General features: G+C 36.6%; 1 long non-coding RNA gene across 1 annotated transcript; it reads left to right on the top strand.

Moving 5' to 3' along the window:
* Positions 1 to 15341: 15341 nt before the first annotated feature.
* Positions 15342 to 19272, top strand: LOC133712854 (uncharacterized). The gene is made up of 6 exons (XR_009847631.1): positions 15342 to 15530; positions 16822 to 16930; positions 17457 to 17512; positions 18248 to 18292; positions 18540 to 18594; positions 18698 to 19272. It is a non-coding gene; the product is annotated as an uncharacterized LOC133712854 (long non-coding RNA).
* Positions 19273 to 22437: the final 3165 nt, after the last annotated feature.

The raw sequence follows: 22437 nt of genomic DNA, 5'->3' as shown, positions 1-22437 counted from the left end.
AACGTAGCCAACACGAGAATCAAATCCAATATGAATCAAATCGTTACAGATCACAAGTAGTGGTATTCAACACAACCACATTGACTAGCAACAATGCTAACTTGCTCACAACTGTAAAAGACCTATTCTAAACAACTATGAAGCAATCTGTATAGATGAAGAAATCTGGACACGCCTTCAAATTCAATCTTGCCTTGAAGCCTCACTGATCTCAATCACATATGCAAGTGATGAATGCAGTGAACAAGCAGTATGATCAATCAATCAAACAAACAATGAGAGTTTTGTAAAACAGTTAGTGCAGACTATGCAGCACAATTAAAATTCTCAATCAGAAAACTCTACTTCTCATAATGCAGTTTCAAAACCTTTTATAGAAGATAAAGACTCCCCCTCAATCCAATCACACTAAACACCGATTGAGATAAACATGGAAAGGTTTTTCAAATCAATATGCAATCACAATCTTTTATCTGATATGTATTCAAAACAATTCTAAATGCAGATAAGATTTCCTAAACTCCTTTCCTTCAACACTATTTGAATTGGAGAGTTTAGACCCACAATATATGCATCAATCACATGCAAATTGATATGATATGCAAATTAAAAGCTCTCTAAACCTAGACCATATTTTCAGAATTATATGGAGAAAGAATCGTGTACAATCAATGCGTCTAACCCTAATTGATTCCTATTAGGAAAAATCTTTTTAACAAAAGATTGCCAATTAAAATAAACATACCTAAATCAATTAGGTCTTCAATGGGACGATTTTAACTGGTGAAAAAAATCTTTGCATAATAAAATTTAAGAATCGAAAGATACTTTCCAAAAACAAACTTCCTAAAACCTAGGACTGACCCAAGGATTGCAACACAGATTGCAATCCCAATGCATATGCTGACTCATGAGATGCATTTACCTGTAACGTATTTGAGATCAGTATTAGGTCCTTTTCCAACTTCTTCAGTGATGAATTGTCATGATATACTTCACTAGCTTTGTATGGGAATGCCAACAAATAACATGTACAAAATCTTGTACTTACAGGGGCTCTTACTCTTGAGAACCCAAAATAAAGATCATCATATTGAAAAGGATATGTTCTTTTACAAACTTTGAATAGCACTAGCTCGGCTATAAGATTCACACAAAATCTAATACAAAGTTTGTCTTCCTTCTAGAACTCCTTCACTTGAACGATCTTCAAATCTTGTTCTTATTTCTTCATAGTCTCCCTACTGATCTCGAGAGAGTATTATGCATATGAAACTATGATCACAAACACTTATACATGGACCAAGTGTTTTGGCTCTTTGTGAAGACACAAACTCAAACAAACATGCAAGACTCAAACCAAAAATTCTTGCGTATATGAAGTGCACTTTTGCCGAGTATATTCCTGCAATATATATTCAACCAGCGGCAACCACTCAAACAAACCAGAAACAACCCTAATTAGACTTCTATTAGGAAAGAGCTTTTATTCCAAGATCTCCACAAAATCCTAAAAACCCTAGGGAATCAATTACACAATTTCATAAACAGAAAAATATCTTTAAATAAAGAAAGTTAAACCTCAAAGATATTTTCCCGTTTTGTATGGAATGCCAACACACCAAGTTAATCAAAACTTGTACCTACAATCTCCCCATTTGGCATTCCTATACAAAACATAAATTAGGACAAACTCTCCCCCTCAACAAGTACAGGATGAACATCACAACTCTTCATCCATTCATTCCTGAAACATTTCTCACACATTGGTTAAAATGCATAAGATAGAATAACGTTATCACAGTTATGAATCTGCTTTCTCCCCCTTTTTGAATAAGAATGACAAAGGTAACTTACGTAGCGGAAGCGATGTAGAAGGATAACAAATAGAGGGTGCACAATAGACACTAGCCCAAGTTGAATCAATCAGAGGAAGATAGTCCAAGTATTAATACTCCCCTTAAGTGTGATCATGTGATGAGAGATGCAAGAATGAAATGCAAACACACAATGAGTGGGTTGTATCCAAATGCTAAGAACAAATTTAATTCGCATAGCTTTTCCAACAAGAGCAATACCACTTAACCATAAACAAGAGTGCAACAAAATAAGTTCACACGAGTGAATTGATTCCGACAATCACAAGGTAAGATAGAGTGTGGTCGAGTATTCTATACCTCTTGTTGTGAAGAGTGAACATATCTCAAGATGGGGTGTGTAATATTTGTGGAAACCTGAAAAGCAAAGCTCACATACGAAACACATAAACTTTATTCCCCCTTATAACACCGTGTGGGCATGATTTTGAATTTTTTTCTTTTTGCCTTTCACACAAAGTAACATTTTTGCTCAAGAAGACTACGACCCATGTAACGAGTATTATGCTAGCAGCTCCCAAGTCAGATGACTTTAGGGTACTAGATGTAACAAGGACATCCCAAAGAGCACATCTACTCGAGTCAATAGTTTCACAATCCACCGAGGTGACCAAACCATTCCTGTTTCTTCCCAATCCTCATATCGTTCGTCACGACCGAGGCCTTTTTACTTTGGGAATAGCCTGGCCATGCTCCATAAACCAATAATTTATTTTATTTTATTTTATTTTTTATCAAGGAGCAACCAACATGAGTAATTTCGTACATGAGCAATGAGAACAAGCCAACCATCAATTAAGACTTACCACCACTTAGAGTATGTGTGCATGTGAGGTTTCAAGATTGTAAAGAATATGTTGGTCAAGCTCACAATTACAGAGTGACGTAAGTACAAGTTCAAAACGTGCTAGGCACCTTATTGCACACATATTTAAAGAAAAGAGTATGGCCCTTGTCAATCTAAGTTCAAAATAATCTGTCAGACACTCGGGGATACAAACCACTATTTTTCAATCCTAAATTTCCAGAAACTGAACCTAACAATGCAGAAACGTAAAGAAAATGCACCTATACTATCATGAAGACATACACCATAAATGCATGCAAAATGGATCAAATGAAGTGAGAGTATCAATACTTAGAGCATCCACCAACGGTGCTTCTAAGTGATTCAAATTGATTTATGTCTAAAGGCCTAGTAAACGAATTAGCCAATTTGAGATCAGTAGGAACAAAAGCACGCTCAAGCATATTATCAAGATTATCCATATGAGTAGAAAAACGATTATTTGAACCTTTTTTAATCCAGATTTGCTTCTGCTTCGTTTTTGTTTCCAGATCCACTGGGATTGAAGTCAGCTTTGCAATCCTGGCGATCAGATTCAGACCCTCTTTCAACTCAGCTTGCAGCGAGGCATGTGAGTTAATACCCATCGTTTTCCTCTGATTTTGAGTAACCCTGCGAAGCATATTGTACCTAGGACGTATGTGTCCTAATTTTCCACAATAATGACAAGTAGGAACAAAGTTTTTGGAGTTGTGAATATACCTGGGCTGACAAAGTTTGTCAGGACTTACCTGAGCAACTTTTTTATAGGTTTGAAGGTCCAATTTACGTTCTGGTCTTTTGGGCAATTTGGGACCAGAATCAATGTCTTCTGAAGCATGTGATTGACCCAGCGAATTTTCACTTTCCACACCTTTTACAAAGGTCAAAGGCTTGCTCGACTCACCTTCAAACCCTAATCCTTCTTTGTTGCCGTGAGTTTTACCAAATCCTATCATCTTGGAGACCTTTTCAGACCCTATGGAGAACTTGTTGAAGCTTTCCTTGACTTTAAGCAACTCATCCTGCAAAACTTTTATCTTATCAACAAGGTTAGTACACTCAACATTCCATTCTTTTACAGAAGTTTCAAATTGTAGCTCAATTTTCTCTTTTTCTTCTCTTAAAGAATCAATTTCTTTTTCAAGTGTATAAATTTTTCGAAGAACAATTTTCGAAGCATGATATAACTGCTTACACTTGACATTTGTTTCTTCATCAAGGGTATCATCTTCTAAGTCAGAATCGTCAGATACATCAATATTAAGAGAGGAAGTAAGAGAAAGATTTACCTCTTCACCATCTGATTGAGAGCCTTCATCACTATCACTCCAAGTAGATTTTAGAGCCTTGTTTCCACGCAAATTATATTTCTTGTTGCCACAATCGGCAGCAAGATGTCCAATTCCACCACACTCAAAGCATTTAGGTTTGTTAGGAAAAATTTGCAATGAGTTTCCAGAAAAGTTTTTGTTTTTAAAAAATTTTTTGAACTCTTTTGTCAACAAAGCTAAATCCACAGAATCATTAACAATATAATCTTTCTTTTTAACAGAAGAGAAAACAATATTTTTTACCTTTTTCTCGGGCTTGATCCTCATCTCAAAGGTTTTGAGATTACCTATCAGTTCGTCAAGAGAATAGGTGTCCAGGTCTTGAGTCTCCTCAATAGCTGTCTGTTTGGATTGAAACTTTGATGAAAGAGACCTAAGAATTTTCTTGACAATCCGATGCTCTTCAAAAGGATCACCAAGACTGTGACACTGACTTGTCACGTACATAAGACGAGCATGAAAGTCATCTATTGATTCATCCTCCCCCATTTGCATGTTCTCAAATTCCGAGACAAGTCTCTGAAGCTTCTGACCTCTAACCTTTTTATTTCTTTCATAAGTGACCTAAAGAAGATCCCATGCTTGTTTAGCCGTGTCACAATGGCTTATTATCACCCTCTCCTTCTTGGATAAAGCTGTGTATAAGGAATTTCTAGCCTTAAAATCACAATTTCTGTCACGAACTTCCTCATCTGTCCACTCCTTCCTAGGTTTAAGAATTCTTGCAGATGACCCTTCCACTTTCTTTGATTCTTCTGCCTTTGTTGGGTGTTCCCATCCATTCTCAACAACATTCCACATGTTTTCATCCTGAGAGTAGAGAAAAGCCCTCATCATAATCTTCCATTGTGAATAGTCTTCACCATCAAACAAAGGCGGGCAATTTATAGAACTAGAGGCTCTGTTATATTCATGTTCCATCCTTGACCACGGATCAACTAAAAAAACTTTAGAACCCGCTCTGATGCCAAGTGAAAATACAAGGACAGAATATGATTTTCTGGAAAACGGGGATTGCAGTGCACTGATCAATCCTTACTGGGCAGCAGAAACCAAAATAACAAACTAAACACCAGATTTTGGTTACGCAGTGAAAACCTCAAGTATGAGATTAAAAACACTGCGGGACTCTTACTCTTGAGAACCCAAAATAAAGATCATCATATTGAAAAGGATATGTTCTTTTACAAACTTTGAATAGCACTAGCTCGGCTATAAGATTCACACAAAATCTAATACAAAGTTTGTCTTCCTTCTAGAACTCCTTCACTTGAACGATCTTCAAATCTTGTTCTTATTTCTTCATAGTCTCCCTACTGATCTCGAGAGAGTATTATGCATATGAAACTATGATCACAAACACTTATACATGGACCAAGTGTTTTGGCTCTTTGTGAAGACACAAACTCAAACAAACATGCAAGACTCAAACCAAAAATTCTTGCGTATATGAAGTGCACTTTTGCCGAGTATATTCCTGCAATATATATTCAACCAGCGGCAACCACTCAAACAAACCAGAAACAACCCTAATTAGACTTCTATTAGGAAAGAGCTTTTATTCCAAGATCTCCACAAAATCCTAAAAACCCTAGGGAATCAATTACACAATTTCATAAACAGAAAAATATCTTTAAATAAAGAAAGTTAAACCTCAAAGATATTTTTCCGTTTTGTATGGAATGCCAACACACCAAGTTAATCAAAACTTGTACCTACAAGTTAGTATATGCAATTCATGAATAAATTAAGTATATAGCTAGATGGTCTTAAAGTTTGTTGTAATGATGTTTGGTTCCCAATAAAAAGGCATTAGCCTAACTGCATGTGTTTAACATTATTTCACAAAATAAGATAGTGCATCACCTATCTATCAGATCGAATCAGATGGCCTTCAGGTTATTATATCAAAGGCCCTTCTTACACATTAATATACCGAAGAGATGCTGTAATAAAGTAATGAAGAGAGAGCTTAAAGTAAGTTCTTATCATCAGTTTATCACTACAGGTAGTTCCTGCAATTTGAAAAATTAAGAGTACGTGCTAAGCTATCGCATGCTTTAGTTAATTTTTTATCATTGGTCCCATTATTTGTTCTTTTCAACATTATTCAATGTTTATCTGCCACATCAAATGTCACGTTATGTGGTTTCAAGATATGAGAACACCAAAATATGGTTAACCTAGAATTATCCTAATTGTAATGATGAAGGTAAATGTACTAAATTGCTTGATGATCGCTCATGATGGGATTGTTTTACTTTTACTAGACTATGATTCCATCAATGATAGCTAGCACTGAGACGATGCTAAAAAGGTCGACAAAATTTGAAGAAGGGAAAGAGATTGAAGTGTTCGAAGAATTTCAATTATTGACTTCAGAAGTGATTTCCAGGACAACATTTGGCAGCAGCTACTTAGAAGGGCAGGACATTTTTGAGATGTTGATAAGCTTAGCCTCCTTTTTGGTAAAAAAATACTTATAGACTCAGGCTTCCTGGCATCAGGTAATTTCCTGTTAACAAAATTATGAACTATAGAGGGAACAACCAAATTGATTCCTCAGAGCCGATTTTCTTTTAGCTGTTGAACTTGTTTAAATTATCATATTAATGACATAATGTCCCTAGAAGTCAGTAATAGTATTATGAGTCTGATGTAGGACGAGAATGGGCTTAATTTAGAGGGAAAACCATAAAAGCAAAGAAGCGACATAGAATCAAGAAGAGTGATTGGAAAATAGGTAACTCACGCGTAATGAGGTTACTGACCGCTAGAATATTAAAGAAATTTTGGTTTTGGACTTTTTTGTTTCTCGTACGAAAAGTCAGGTTTTGATTGTGAAGCTTTTGGCCAGAATGTCCGTTTGAGACGCATAATACCTTTTCAGAATGGAAACGACGAGATTTTCAAGACTCACTTTAGTGAGCCCTAACAGATTTAGGCCAAAATATATCGTTTTAATTATCCGATTCGGGATTTAATACTTTACATTTGTTTTGGGATTTTTTATATTTTAGGTTCTTAGTTTCCTTTTAAATTTGGATTCTTTAGGATTTCTTGTTAGATTATGATTTTAGATCTCGGATGCTATATAATTAAGCACCGTCATGCTTTGTATTAGAATGAAGTAACCTGGGTTTACAAGTAATAAACCCTGGCCTAAAAAGATAAATCTGGAGTCCACCAGAGAATTTGAGAAAAATCTCTCATTTTATTAAATTTGATATCATAAACTGATTCTAATACAAAGCATGACTTCTAAGTACTGTGCATGCGGAAGCACCAAGATGTATTAAATTTGAGAAAAATCTCTCATTTTATTAGGATTCTAATATAAACTGATTCTAATATTGTGCATCCACTACTACACAAAAGGCTTCACACAACGGTTTAAAACTGTCGTCTCACGTTTTGCATTTCCGTGGTCTATCGAGGCGTCGTCTGATGAAAACGCTGTTAGACGACGGTTTTCAACCGTCGTATACCGATCATTGAGTCGACGGTTTGCAGCTGACTCCATCGTCTGATGGACCGGCAGATCTGCCGACATGCTGTCGACAAAAATATTTCGTGGTGTGACTTCTACTCATACCACGGTTTTTAAGATTCCAGCGTGGTGTGACTTCTACTCATACCACAGTTTGTAGGATTCTAGCGTGGTGTGACTTCTACTCATACCACGGTTTTTAGGATTCCAGCATTGTTTCTTTGTTGTTCAGAAGTCAGTTTTTATTTTTAAGACGTTGTGTAAATCGTATACATATGACAGTTCTTCTAGCATAAAATGTGGTGTGATGACTTAAAAATTCAGTGCGCACGCTTTCACACGACAGATATAACTCTAGCCGTTGTGTTGTAACATTTGAGACGATGGTTTTTGCTTACTTGTTGTCTGTGTGTGTATCCAACAATGATATCAATAAGAACCGTCGTGTGAATTGTAGAAATTTTGTTTGATTCCACCCTATAATCCTCATCATACGACATATTTTTCTATATATTGTTGTTGTAATGGCAAGATTTAGATTCTGGAATGAAAAATGACCAAAAGAACATAAAATTGATCATAATAGATAGTTGTTATAATCCCATAACAATCTAAATGGGTCTGATAATGCTATAATTGTATCTACAAAATAGGAGAACAGAAAAAAAATCCAAGTCAAGTTCTATTCACTGATCTCCTGCTCTTCTTAGCTTTTGTCTTCAAAATTAGGCTTCACTTCATAACATTGGCACTCTCCATGGCCTAAAGAACAGTAATGGGGCTTCCTCATTGAAAGAGTACTTACATTTATGGTAGCTACAGCATTCTCAGAATCCACCGCTGCTAACCAGACAAGAAAATAAGCTTAGCAGCTATCCAAAGAATAAAGTTTTAGTCTGTATATATGCACGTCTTGTATACAATTAAAAAAAAAAATATTAGCTTTACCAACATTTTTCAGTGCATCAATGACTTACAGAAGCAACCAAGAAGTAGAACTTAAATGTCTCCCCTCCTTCACAATAACCTATCATGGAAGGGAGCAGAACACTGCTTGTTTTGCAGACTTTATCTATGTAACCTCTTGGTCCAAATAAATGAAGTGAGATAAAGTAGCTGATGAGTAAAGAGAACAAATCAAGACTAAAAGTTCTCCCATGCTTCAAGCTGACTAAGAAAATATACTAGAGTGAAAATATACTAGAAAGTTACATTACCGACCTGGACATATATTCTTGCTATAAAAGGGGATTCCAGGACCATATTATTAGACAGTACCTTATTATAACCAAATGCATTTTCTCGAAAAATATGCCTTGCAACAATAGGATCTGATATATACCACAATAAATCCTTTCGGTCCAAACGCAAGCTTATACACAGAGCCATGCTGTAAAGTCCAACAGAAGGTTACAGAGAAAGTTAAATAACAAACCTCAGTACCACAGTTGCAAGAATATATTCTTATAACTAAAGGACAAGAAAAATAAGGAAAAAGAGTAACTTTCATAACCATGATTAACTCATGTAAATAAAGGAAAGAGGGAAAAGAAAAACAAGACCATGACCAAGAGTCCAAGACCAAGACCAAGACCAAGTTCAGTTCATAATGTATATGTTGATTTTTCTCTATATTGCATATCTTAATTGCCAGGAAAGAGGGAAATGAAAAATAAGACCAAGACCAAGAGTCCAAGACCAAGTTCAGTTCATAATGTATATGTTGATTTTTCTCTATATTGCATTTCTTAATTGCCGGGAAAGAGGTAAAAGAAAAACAAGACGCATCAAAACAAATATTATATATAGATGCTCTATTCCTAATGTCGTAATCCTAAATCATAGTGTTGTTTTACTAAACCAAAACTATGGTCCAAAACTCATCAAGTCCCAAGTCCTATCATATTACCTGAAGCAGAGCTCACTTATCAAGTCCCAAGTCCAATAGATGCAAATCTATTTCACATGTTTTATTTAATCAATCAGAAAACCCGCGCAAAATGTCATCCTCACCAAATGAGATAAAATAGAGTGAACTAATAACTAAAGCAAATGGTATTCAGGATGAATTTGACATGGAAGGGAGTTGAACCTGGAACTGTTTGGGTAAGTACACATCAGTAGCTAAGTTTTAACTTTAGCTGGGATCTACTGGGATGCAGCCATGCATATATCAAAATGTGAACCACAGACAAAAAGGTAGGCGGCAAGTTCAGCTTCAGAAATCTCATAGTACTAATGTGCAAGTGACCAACACTGGTACCTTGTTCCTCCCCAACAAAGTAATACATGCTCCTATGTTCCACTTTCCTACCTCCTGTTTTTAGCTCCGATTTACTCATCCTTACAATGCTGAACCAATGGTGACCATAAGTAAAAAGATAGATATAAAAATACCTGAATGCAATCTGTTCCTGCCAAATGTCACCAAAACAACCATCAACCTTGTTCAGACAAAAAACTGGTCTACCATCTATGATAATTTTAAGACTTGGGGACAGTAACATTTAGAATTTTCACATCTTTGTGGAGCTTGTCATCCTTGTTTGTCTTTACTTTTTCTAGCCTGCCAAGAATGAACAAGGGTATCACATCTATGATCCACGATAAAATATTTTCACTTCAACTAGCATTTGCAATGCAGAATGTTGTCATCCCAGTTGTAAGTTGTAACATATTCAATTAATAATTTCAAGGGATTAAGGCGTCAAAATATGCACTAAAATTTCTATCATCATTTTGAAAAAGCTTAAGCTCAATCACACCTGAACAACATCCATTCCCTTGATCACTCTTCCAGAAACTGTGTGCTTGTTGTCGAGCCAAGGAGTAGCCACTGTGGTGATAAAGTACTGAGATCCATTTGTTTTTTGGCCAGCATTTGCCATTGATACTGTAAAAGGCCTATCATGTCGTAAACTGACGGAACACAAACATCACATCAATGAACATTTCAGTCATAAGTAACAGCAATAAGAAACAGCACTAGTTTTGTCATCTTTGCATCTCCAATCATATACACAGAGAGACATGTTAAGTGTTCGAAGTTTCCACTCCATTCAGATCTAGAAAAACTCAATTCCCATACAATGTTTGGAAGTTGTTTATCATATAAAAGCATCCATACTAGCTAACAGAGGTATACTAAGGAAGGTGCTCCACATCATTCTTCAAGGGTTATCAAAAATGGTTAGCTTGCATAGACGCTAGTCACTACAGCAATTCATGATTATGACAAATTAAGAGCGTGAATGGTAGTTTTCTATCAAAAATGCATGTTTTGCATAAATGGAACATTGCTTGGTGATCATACAAAATTTGATAAGTAACATTTAAATACTATTTTCATGGCTACACTAATTAAATACAGGTAAAGTATTTCAGAAAACCCACTTCCAAGAAAAGTTACCTTTGCAATTACAAGGCACCAGACGTTCAATTGGTTTGAGCAACCTTTTAATTTTCTTGGCCAAAACCAAGGGGTCCTTCACATCTCTTGCAGATTCAACAAGCTGGTCATTATTTTGTTTTGCCAACTCCGAGGTCTCCTTCCCATCTCTTGCAAAAAGAATTAGCTAGAATAGAAACTTGTATTATATAGCGGGTGGAGCCTGGACTTAATAGAGGTCTAAGCTTGTTTGTCTTTTTGTAACCAATAGCAGAGCAGCCAAACAAAGCATGCTGAAACAATCCTACATCTTCTTCATTAGATTAAGATCCAATCTAGCAAACAAACAACCAAGGACCCTATTTGTTTCTTTTCATTATTGACAGAAGACAATATGATCAATAATACTCATGGGAATGGTCTGAATGAACTAAAACTAACCAGAAAAGAAAAGAAAGAGAAAGAGAAAAAAAGAAAAGAAAAAAAGCCCACCTGGAACTCACCAGCGGTCGAAGAAGATGAAGAGCAGCTTGCTTTATCTTCTTCTTTGCTTTTCTAATTCACTGCCTTATCCTTAGTCATATGCATTCTCTTATGGCTGGGCTCCTTTATCATCAAATCTTCCTCCTCCGCCTAAAACGCAAACAAACCAATCAAAAGGCAAATTCAAGACAAAATTCAAGAACACCAAGCCCTATAGATCGGATTTTGAAATCAAACAGATTAGGGGAAGTCGAAATAGGGAGAAGGAAATCAAAGCAAATCACTAGTGGGTTCACATTTAAAGTTATCAAAACCAGAAAAACAACAACACATTGATATAAAATCTTCCATTAAAAATCAGTCTTAAACTAGTGAAGAAAATCAAAACAACATTCTCAATTTGTTCAAAGTCAGGGCCGGAAAATGTCCAGTTAATCAAAACCCCAAATCAAAAGATGAGAGTGATGGTATTATATACCTTTATCAGAATCTCCAGTTAGTCAAAACCCCAAATCAAAAGAGTGATTTGTGAAGAACCCGAACTCAACACCTGAAATCAAAAGTGAAGAACCCAAAATCAAAAGCATGATTTGTGAAATCAAAAGAATGAGATTTTGAGAAACCAGAAACCCCCAAATTTTAGGGCCGGGCTTACCAGATTCGAAGACAAATCTCCGACCTAGGGCTTCGAAAGCTTCGCACCAGAGTCGGGCCTTCAGAGGCGGTGGATTTAAGGTTTAGGGCCGTGGAGTGAGTCGGGGTAGCTATAGAGTGAGTCAGAGTGATTCAGAGAGAGTCGGGGTTTGGAGGCGCTATGTCGAGGTATAGTTTGGCTGTTTGGGGCAATGCTGTGTCGAGCGGCTGCTAGGTTAAGCATTAGTTGTGGGAAGGACTTTTTTTTTTCATTAAGTGTTCTAGGTAGGACACATGGCCGGGCAGATCGATGAGCCATTAATTAGTTGATCGATGCACGCATATACAAGACATTAGACTGGTTTTTCACATTGTTGTCTGAATGCCACTTCAAAATTTTCAATTTTCCCAGCCACCTCATATTGCCTGCTGAGAGGGAACTAAATTTGGGGGGAGACAAATGGAGGGAAATATGGGAGGGAATGTCGGTGAACATATTTTAACTTGCAAATCTATAGATTCACACCATAGTTTTAAAGTAAGCGTCGTATAAACACTACATGCTGAGTAAATTTAACTAGTGCCAATTGGTACGAAATTTGCTGCCTCTATTACAATTTAACCTCATACCACGCTTCCATTTATAAACGTCTTCTGAAGCAATACATAATTTCAGCATGAAAAACACCCGTTGGTTGAATGCATATTAGAAGACGGAAATTTTACAACCGTCGTCTCAATAATGAGAAATTATTCACACCACGGAAAACAGTGTTACGTCGTCTGAGAGGTGTCGTGTGAAGCCTTTTGTGTAGTAGTGATCCTGGAAGCACCAAGATGTATCGGGATTTGCGAAGACAATTCTGGTGGAATAGGATGAAGAGGGATGTGGCAGAGTATGTTTTCAAGTGTCTTACTTGCCAACAGGTGAAGGCTGAGCATCAGAGACCTGCAAGTATGTTGAAGCCATTACCTATTCCAGTGTGGAAGTGAGAGCAGATCTCAATGGATTTTGTTACTGGGCTGCTTAGGTCCAAGCAAAGTCATGATGCAGTGTGGGTGATCGTTGACCGTTTGACGAAATCAGCACACTTTCTTCCTGTGTTGACAACGTATTCGGTTGACACGTTGTGCAAGTTGTATATTGAGGAGGTACTGAGACTTCATGGTGTGCCTGTATAAATTCTTTCGGATCGAGATGCTCGATTCACTTCGAAATTCTGGGGCGGTTTCCAGAAAGCCATGGGAACTGATTTAGATATGAGTATGGCTTTTCACCCTTAGACTGATGGACAGACTGAGCGAGTGAAGCAAGTGATGGAGGATATGTTGAGAGCGTGTGTGTTGAACTTCAAGGGAAGTTGGGAAGATCATCTACCGTTGATTGAATTCTCTTATAACAACAGTTATCACTCCAGTATTAGCATGGCACCATATGAGGCTCTGTATGGTAAGCCATGTAGATCTCCTATCTGCTGGGCAGAAGCTGGAGAGAAAGAACTATTGGGTCCTGAGATCGTTCAGGAGACTACTGAGAAGATTTCGATTATCAGGGATAGGATTCGAACGTCTCAGAGCAGGCAGAAGAATTACGCAGATTTGAAAAGGAGACAGGTCAAGTTTAAAGAGGGTGATCATGTATTCTTGAAGGTCTCACCCATAAAGGGCGTGGTGAGATTTGGCAAGAAAGGAAAGTTATCACCAAGGTTTGCAAGACCTTTTGAAATTCTAGAGAAGGTAGGAGATTTGACCTTATAGGCTTGCCTTACCTCCTAGTATGTCTGGTGTGCATAATGAGTTCCATGTGTCCATGTTGAGGAAGTATATCCAGGATGAGTCACATGTGATCAATTATGGTACGATTGAGGAGAATGCGGATACGACCTTTGTTGTTGAACCTGTTCGTAATTTAGATAGGTCAACAAAGCAACTTAGAATGAAGAAAATTGACTTGGTCAAGGTATTGTGGAGTCACCATGACGAGGGTGATGCTTCATGGGAGTTGGAGTCAAATATGAGAGTAAAGTATGCATAGTTGTTTGATGATTAGTGAGCTTGAAAATTCCTAAAAGGATGGTAGACTGTGATGACCTAGATTTTTGTTATTTAATTATTGTAATTAATAATGAACCAATTATACGAATTATGAGTGTTATGCTTTGTTCGTGTGTTGGTTGTGAAATGGAATTATTTTCAGACGAATTTTTATTCGAAACGCATAGTTTTAGGGGGGCTTGAAGTTTGACTTTTTATACATTGAGTTTCTCTAAAAACTTCCTTCATGAAAGTCGTAGAGCGCATCGATACGAGTTCATGGATATATGGTACGCGTAAATCAGAGTTTGTATGAAGAAGTTATGGTCAGCGGAAGTTTCTGCTATTTTTAGAAATTACTATAAATAGAAGTTTCCGGTTTTGGAAATTCATAATTGTTATTTTTGGAAACTTTTAAAAATAGAAAGTCAGAAACACTCCGTTCTCTCTCCTCGACCCCGACCCGGACCCGGTTTTCAGACCCGAGTTTTCCAGCGATCTCCGACGACGGCGCCAACCCAGATCGACTCGCCTCCTTGTTCCGGTCCTCCCTATGGCGGTCTTTAGTGGCGAGTCTCTCCCACAGCGGTGCAGCGAGGTTACGAAGGTAGAGGCAGTTGGACCCGATCGGAATTTCCTACTCCGGCGACAGCAGCGGCTCAAACCGGTCTTGTTAAGTTCGTGGGAGCTTCCTATTTCGATCCATGGTGGTGGTTGTGGACAATTTTCACCGGAGCATAGTCAACTCGAGGTGAACAATGGATTTAGGATTGTGAGCTTGATTTCGGCCGATCTAGGCCGAACCGGCCAAAACCTCAGGTATTAAAGTTGATTTTCATGGTATAAACTCCATTTTGGACGGTTGGATTGTTGTGGTTTTGAGTTTGGCCGGCGGCGGTGTGCCACGGCGCTTGGCAGAGTTTCTGGCCATGTCAGGGACAATTTCTGGTTTTATATATCATCTATTCGTTGATACGAACATTTTGATATATAATATGTAATTTTTGGAGATCATATGATTTTGTTTTAGGATCGATCACTACAAGAAAAAGCATTATTTGTGACACCTTATTTGCGACACGAGGCGCGGCCGTCGCAATTATCTTTAATTTTAGGCAGATTTAAGCGCCCAAAGTTGGCGCCAATATATTTGTGTCCCCCATTAAGTGCCGTCGCACAAATTGTCGTAAATAGGCAGAAAATAAGGAGGGTTTGCGACACAACTTAAAATACGTCGTATCAGCAACCAAAAAAAAAAAAAAAAAAAAAGAAACTGCACATCGACCTAAAGTCGGTTCCTATCACGTCTCCTATAGCTAGACGGCAAGACTCTCTCTCTCTCTCTCTCGCCCTCTTCCTCTTGCTCGCTCGCTCAAAGCAAGTTTTTAGCAATTCTTTGTTGCTATTACGACTTCAGAATCAAGCAAGGTCATTCAATCAAAATCATTCTCTTCGTCTCTATCAGGTAAGGTCATTCAATGTATCGCCTTTTTTATTTTCTATGAACTGGGTGAGTCTTCCTTTTGTGATTCCTCTACTGTGAATTGATTAGGGTTTAGTTATTCAGTCGTGTATGAAAGGGGAAGGTTGTGATTCATCTTTGTTGAAGATGTTCAGTTGTGTGTTTGCTGTAAATTCCTAATTGCAATTTGTAGTGACCTGATATGTGTGAATCAACCCCATTTTGTGCTTCTGGAATTGAATGCGAGAAAGTTAGTCTTAATTTCATGAAGGCATTAGTTGTAAACATCAAGTTTCCCTATCCTTGTCATTTCTTCAAAAACTACAGCAATTGGAAGAAAGTTTGAAAATTCATATTGCCTTTGTCAAGTGATTAAAGAAAATTGACTTGGGTGCATTAAAGAAAACCAAGAACGGGAACTTTGATTTGTGGGTATGTTTGTCAAGTATATTGTTTTAATGAGTGCATTCTTTTTGTCTGTAATTTCCCTTTTGGCTGTTAAATTGTTAGTAATGCCTTTATGATAAATTTCACAGTGTCTTTTCTCTATTGATACTGTTTTTATTGAAGAGTGAAAAAGATAGTATTTGCTTGTCTTGTCTTTGGTATTGAATAGAGAGCTGGAAGATTTGTTTTGGTGGATTTTCCATGACTTGTTTTCTTGTTTAAAATTCTGGCTTGTCGATCTATGATTTTCCATGAATGTATTTGAAAGGCATAGCTGTTCAATTTTGAAAAAGTTGTTTCTGTAGAACCTCCTGATGATGTCACATTTGAAATCCCATATATTGAAACCCCTGGTCTCACTAAATTTTAGAGTCCTGTTTCTGTGGATGAATTTAAAAGTATTGTGTAGTCCATTGGTTGCCTGCACATTAATATTTAAAAGCCTGCAATTTCTTTCACAAGGTCTCAAAGATCGCAGAGAATCACTAACATTTATTAGATGCAGATATGAGTTTGCTCTGCAATTTAAGAAATACGGATAAGCTGGACTGTAAAATACGGCTACATATAAGACCTGCACCTAATACTCTAATAGGGGGTTCATATATATATATATATATATATATGGTTGTTAGGAATTTTTTTTTCTGTACTTTATATCTACTTCTTTAATTGAAGTTGAAGATAGTTGTTGGTATTAATTTGACCCTTGTTTTAATTATAAGGAATTGGCATTTGCTGCATTATATGCTTTTGAGGTCTCTTTAACAGTCCATAATGCTTTTCTCTGAGTGGTATCATTCCTAATGGATTAATTCATACCATCATTAACCCCCACCTCCTTCAGATTTGTTTGAACAGAGAGCTAAGGACACTTTCTATCTAGTGAATGGGAGGCTACTAGAATTGAAGCATTGCACTGGATTTCCAACCTTCTAAACAGACGTCGTACTGAGGTAATCTGGAACTTGTTTGCATGGTTGGATGTAATCATTTTTCAGGGAGGTACCAATTGCACTATACTTTTGACTCCCTAAAAGAAGTTTGTATTGAATGAATGTATTCTTCCTCTTTCTCTCTTTCATTTTAATTTTGGAGATGGCATGCCTGGTTATGCTTGTATATGTATAGTATTATTTTAAATAGGACTGGTCAATTGCTTGACACTTCGAAACCATGTTATTTCAAGGTACTTGGTTATGTGAATGTTTATTAAACTTCTAACTCTAGTAACAAATGGAGCAGATCACCTTTCAGTTTGCTTTATTAAACAGGGACTAACAGTGGACGGGCTATGAATGGCACTGATTAGAATATATATATATATATATACTGCATAGAATTTAGATACAGAAGCAATATATAATATGGTCAATGATAAGCCTCTATATGAATTGGTCTTTTGATAGTTCTTGGGCCATTGCTCGTCGTATTTTGCTTTTTGGGTAAATTCTAATTATACTTTAATTTTATGTGAAACAGGTGTTGACTGATCTGAATGACATATTTGACACCCTTTTGGAGGCACTTATCAGATTGTAAGTTGCTATTTACTCTAGGAACTGACTTGAATACTTGAATGTTTGTAAGCATATAGGAACTTGAATACTTGCTATTTACTCATCTAGGAACTTGAATACTTGCTTATTGAGGAAAGAGCCTAACACGAGATAGCCTAAGGGCAAGAAAAGTGACCTGTGAACCTTTTCAATCAATTCATTTTGTATGTTCTTGTCCTTTCATTGTTTGATTCTTCTAGTGAGTTTCCTTAACTTAGTTATTCACAGGAGCTTATATCTTTGTATAGTTAATGTGAAAGGTGTGTCTTTCACTCTTTTCTTAGTTAAAATGTCGAAGATATGTTTCGTTGCGGCTTCAATGCTGCAAACTTACATACCTTTTATATGGGACTTCTATCAAATACTTCTGCAAAGTTGTTTTTTGATGCAAAAAAATGAAAATAAAAATTATTTTTTTACCAAACTTCCTAGTTTGGTTAAGACTTGCAACAGTATGCATGGAAGAGGGAATTTTGACAAATTCATGTGGCAACTCAAAGTGTCAGGTGTGACTATATATCAGATTGATCATTATGATTAATCTGTTTATGGATACTAGGTTTATACAATTTTGTATTGTTTATTGCTTGTGTGTGTATCCAACTATAGTATTAGGAGATTTCAGTTGCATTTTGAATACAAATAACAGAGCAGGAGGATCTCTACATTTAAATTATTCTTATTTATAATTTAAAAATTTTATTACTAATGCAGGGCTGAAGGAAGCACTTTCACCATGGACAAATAATCAGGATCCAGGTGCTAAGATATGCGTGTACTTTATAATTCTGTTTTATTTTTTTATTCCTTTATGTTTCCTCAAGCATATGTCAATGTTCAATTCCCATTTTCAGTTATGATCACAGTCCTTTAGTTTTTTATACCAATCTGAAAATTAGATAATGATACTCCCCTTTTTAGGTATCAAACTCATTGGCTAAAACAATCTGAATTTCATAATATTTTAAAATCATGTGATTCATAATATTTTAATATTTCTCTACAGGGTATTTACAAATAACTTATTTCATGAATGAAGCCTACTCATTATGAAGAACAAGGTGCGTAATAAAGTACATTGTTATAATAGAATTTGAACCATTAATTGAATAATTTCCTGACTTTGGTGATGAATTTTTTTTTTTTTCACTCTTGTTCATTCAGGTCAGGGGTGACCTATTATTGGGATATGGAGAAGGAAGTCAAGATAATTCCATCAATTCATATGCTACTCTGTACTCATTAGATATTTAAAGATTTTCATTGTTATTGCATTTGACTATTTGAATATGTATGACTAGAAAATTGTGTTATGAATCAATGGTTGTTTGTTTTTAATAATAATTCAATTGCGTAAATACTTACCATATGACATGAAAGATGTCACAAATGATATTAGCGATGATTATAAATAGATCCTAGTATGTGTACGATTTTACTTGCGACATTTGACGAATGTGTGAAATGAATTAAGATAAAATATGACTTTTTACGACATAAACACCAAACGTCGTAAAAAGATGTCAAATGAAATATGACTTTTTACGACGTTAACCAAACGTCGTAAAAAATGTCAGATAAAATATGACTTTTTACGACACCAACCAAACGTCATAAAAATAATTTTTTGCGACGGAAAAAAATGTCGCAATACAATGTCGTAAAAAAATTATGAAATCCGACACCACTATTTACGACGGACGCCGAATGTCGCAAATCCGTCGCAATAACTTTTTTGCGACGGGAGACAAACGTCGCAAAAGCCTCTGGAGTATTTGCTACGCGTTTTTCGCCGACGCTTCTTTATCCGTCGCAACGCCGTCGCAAAAACTCTTTTGCGACGGTTTTTGTATCATTTGCGACGTTTTTGTTCCGTCGCAAAAAATCTCTTTTTTTGTAGTGGATAACGTGTTTTAGGATATTGAAAGCCAAAAGAATTTGGAGAATAGATATGTTCCACTATTGATAATATGAGCCCTATATATAGGAATTACAAATTACATATTCTTATGATACAAGGAAAACTAATCCGAATAGGACTAGGAATTCTAGAACCTTCTCTCCTATTACAATCATAGAACTAATCCTAGTTTGACAAGACACACTAAATGTCAACATTCTTCAACAGAGATGATTTGATTGGATTGCTAGCTTTTGAAGGCTCTTTATCATTCCGATTTCAACCAGAGGATTACAGTGGATGATTTAGTTGATGAGTGCAAGACATTTTACTTTGCTGGAGAGGAAACCACTAATACTTTGCTTGCTTGGACTATTCTTCTTCTGGCAATGCATCCTGATTGGCAAGAGGAAGCAAGAAAGGAAGTCCTGCAATTATTTGGCAAACAAACTCCAAATTCTGACAGCCTTACCAAACTCAAAACGGTATGAAAAAAATGTCTACTATCAGTTGCTTGTTGTGTAAGTTGTTAGTAATGTATCCTGACTTGTTTAACCATGTATTCATTTTGTTGCATGCAGATGAGTATGATCCTAAATGAGACTAAGGTTATATCCTCCTGTTGTTTCCATCATAAGGACAGTCGAAAAGGAAGTTACACTCGGTAGACTCACTGTTCCTGCTAATGTTGAATTGCACGTCCCAAACCTAGTATTTCACCATGATCCTCAACTCTGGGGAGAAGATGTGCATCTTTTCAAACCAGAGAGATTCTCAGAAGGTGTTGCTAATTAAAGCTACTAACCATAACAGGGTCGTGTACTTACCCTTCGGAATGGGACCTAGAAACTGTGTGGGGTTCAACTTTGCCACCACTGAAGCAAAGATTGCTCCATCGATGATTCTGCAACGCTGCTCCTTCACCCTTTCCCCGGGTTATGTCCACTCACCTTTTAGGTGCATTACAGTTCGTCCGCAACATGGAGTTCAAGTAATGCTACACCATCTGTGAACCGTGGAGACCAAAATTGCCAGAAAATCTTTCATTTCAGATAGTACAATCCATGAATAAGCTGAATATATAGCTAGTTAATTGGTCTTAAAAGTATTGTTTTAATGATGTTTGGTTCGCAATAAAAAGGCATGAGCCCAACTGTGTTTCACATTGTCTCAAAAAATAACAGAGTGCATCACCTATCTATCAGAATCTGATGGCCTTCAGGTATTATTATATCGAAGGCCCTTTTTTACAGACCGATCCATGGAAACACCAAACAAATCTCCAACATGAAACAGCAAGCAATAAGAGCAGGCCCATAACAAGTACTTTAATCATACTGTAAATTTGAGCATCATGGTATCAAATAATTAAAACAGTAAAAATACCAGTGTTAGGGTAAAGTATATAGCAAAGTCAATGGTAAATTAGAATATTCACTGTTGTGTGATAGTTCAACCCTCTTTAATCTATCAGAACAAAGAATTATGTAATATTTACATTTTAGTTGATCTATCACCGTTGTATTCTACACATTAGTATACCGAAGAAGATGCTGTAATAAAGTAATGAAGAGAGTAACTAGACAAGTCTCAATCTCACGTTTTGTCTGTCTCCATTTCCACTGCTAATGCATCCATCATTTTTTCTTGCATCTTAAACCATTCTGAGAAAGTGAACCCAGAAGAAGCGAACCCTCGATCTACTGCACGAGGGACCTACAAGTGGCAATATACAATACAGAGCAGCAAGTCATCTTCAAGATTAGGCTGCCACGTTCATTGCAGTCTCCGTCCACAATTAATTATCATACTACAGCTAATTAATTATTCCATAAATTCACTCATCGTCATGTGGATTGTGATCAAATTAAGCAAACAGCGATTCTCCATCAGCTAGTTAAATGGGAAAGGCATTGACCGCCCACAAAGATTGTTAGCTGCACACCCCCAACAAACCTCGGTGCCTATCCGCTTTGTAGATAAAGTCCAAAACGAACTTTGTTAAGAGTTAAGCTTAAACCCTAAACCCCACCAACACCACAAATGGCATATAATTAAGGTAAACCCCTCATTGCCTTTGCACCCATCTCCAAGCAAACTTTTATCAAGTGCCATTTGGAGAAGTTTCAAAATATAATTAACTCATTTCCGAACAACTCAATCACAGTTAAATACATAATCAAATCTTGTTGACACAAAATCGTTTCTCCAAACTGAGATTGTGTGTAAACTTGATATATATTGTTGAGCGCGAAGAACAACAAGATCTCTATCAATGTAGGTGTACGTTAACATAACTCCTGAAAGAAAACAGCAGGTAAAACAAGTTGAAAGGCCAATATGCCTGAAATTATTCAGAGATTGAACGTGGGACCTTTCTCCATGTGATGTTCCTTGGTTGGTTGATATGATCATTATCGGTTTTGCTTTCCATGTCAGCATCGACCAAATTTCTATGCAGTCCTTCATTTGTATGCTTCATTTCAACAACCGTGACATAAACAAGAGTCGTGTCTTTTTCGATTGGAATTAATATAATAAACTATGAGCATGATATATATAAATCCCTAATAATTGAGACACCCCCAGAAATATAGATTTCGATTTTGATCTGTGGATGGCAGCCTGATGTTTTTGAATGGAAAGAAACGGACATCATGAGAAACACAGCACACCCTGTGCTATCATCATCGACATAACTCGTCAAAGACCGAAAAGGAAAAGGAAGAGGAAAGGAGGAAAAGTTAAAGACGGCTGCAAGAACAAAACATTTGGACCCAACCTGAAAAAGAGCTATATTTCGCTCCTCTCACATTTCCCATTTTCTGACTTCAGACTCTCATCGGAAGAAGAGCATAGAACTTGATACCTCAAATATAGTGAAGAGATGTCAATTTCGAGTTTAAAAGTATCGGAAGTATTTGATTGCGAGTACTATACTGTTGGTTTTGGAACAAATGAAGCAAAACACCAGGTTAACACATGAAACAAGAACTTCGCAAAA

Source organism: Rosa rugosa, chromosome 5 (assembly GCF_958449725.1).
Source record: "Rosa rugosa chromosome 5, drRosRugo1.1, whole genome shotgun sequence".
Lineage (NCBI taxonomy): Eukaryota > Viridiplantae > Streptophyta > Magnoliopsida > Rosales > Rosaceae > Rosa > Rosa rugosa.
Note: the sequence above shows the minus strand (reverse complement) of the source record. Positions and strands in the feature narration are given on the sequence as shown.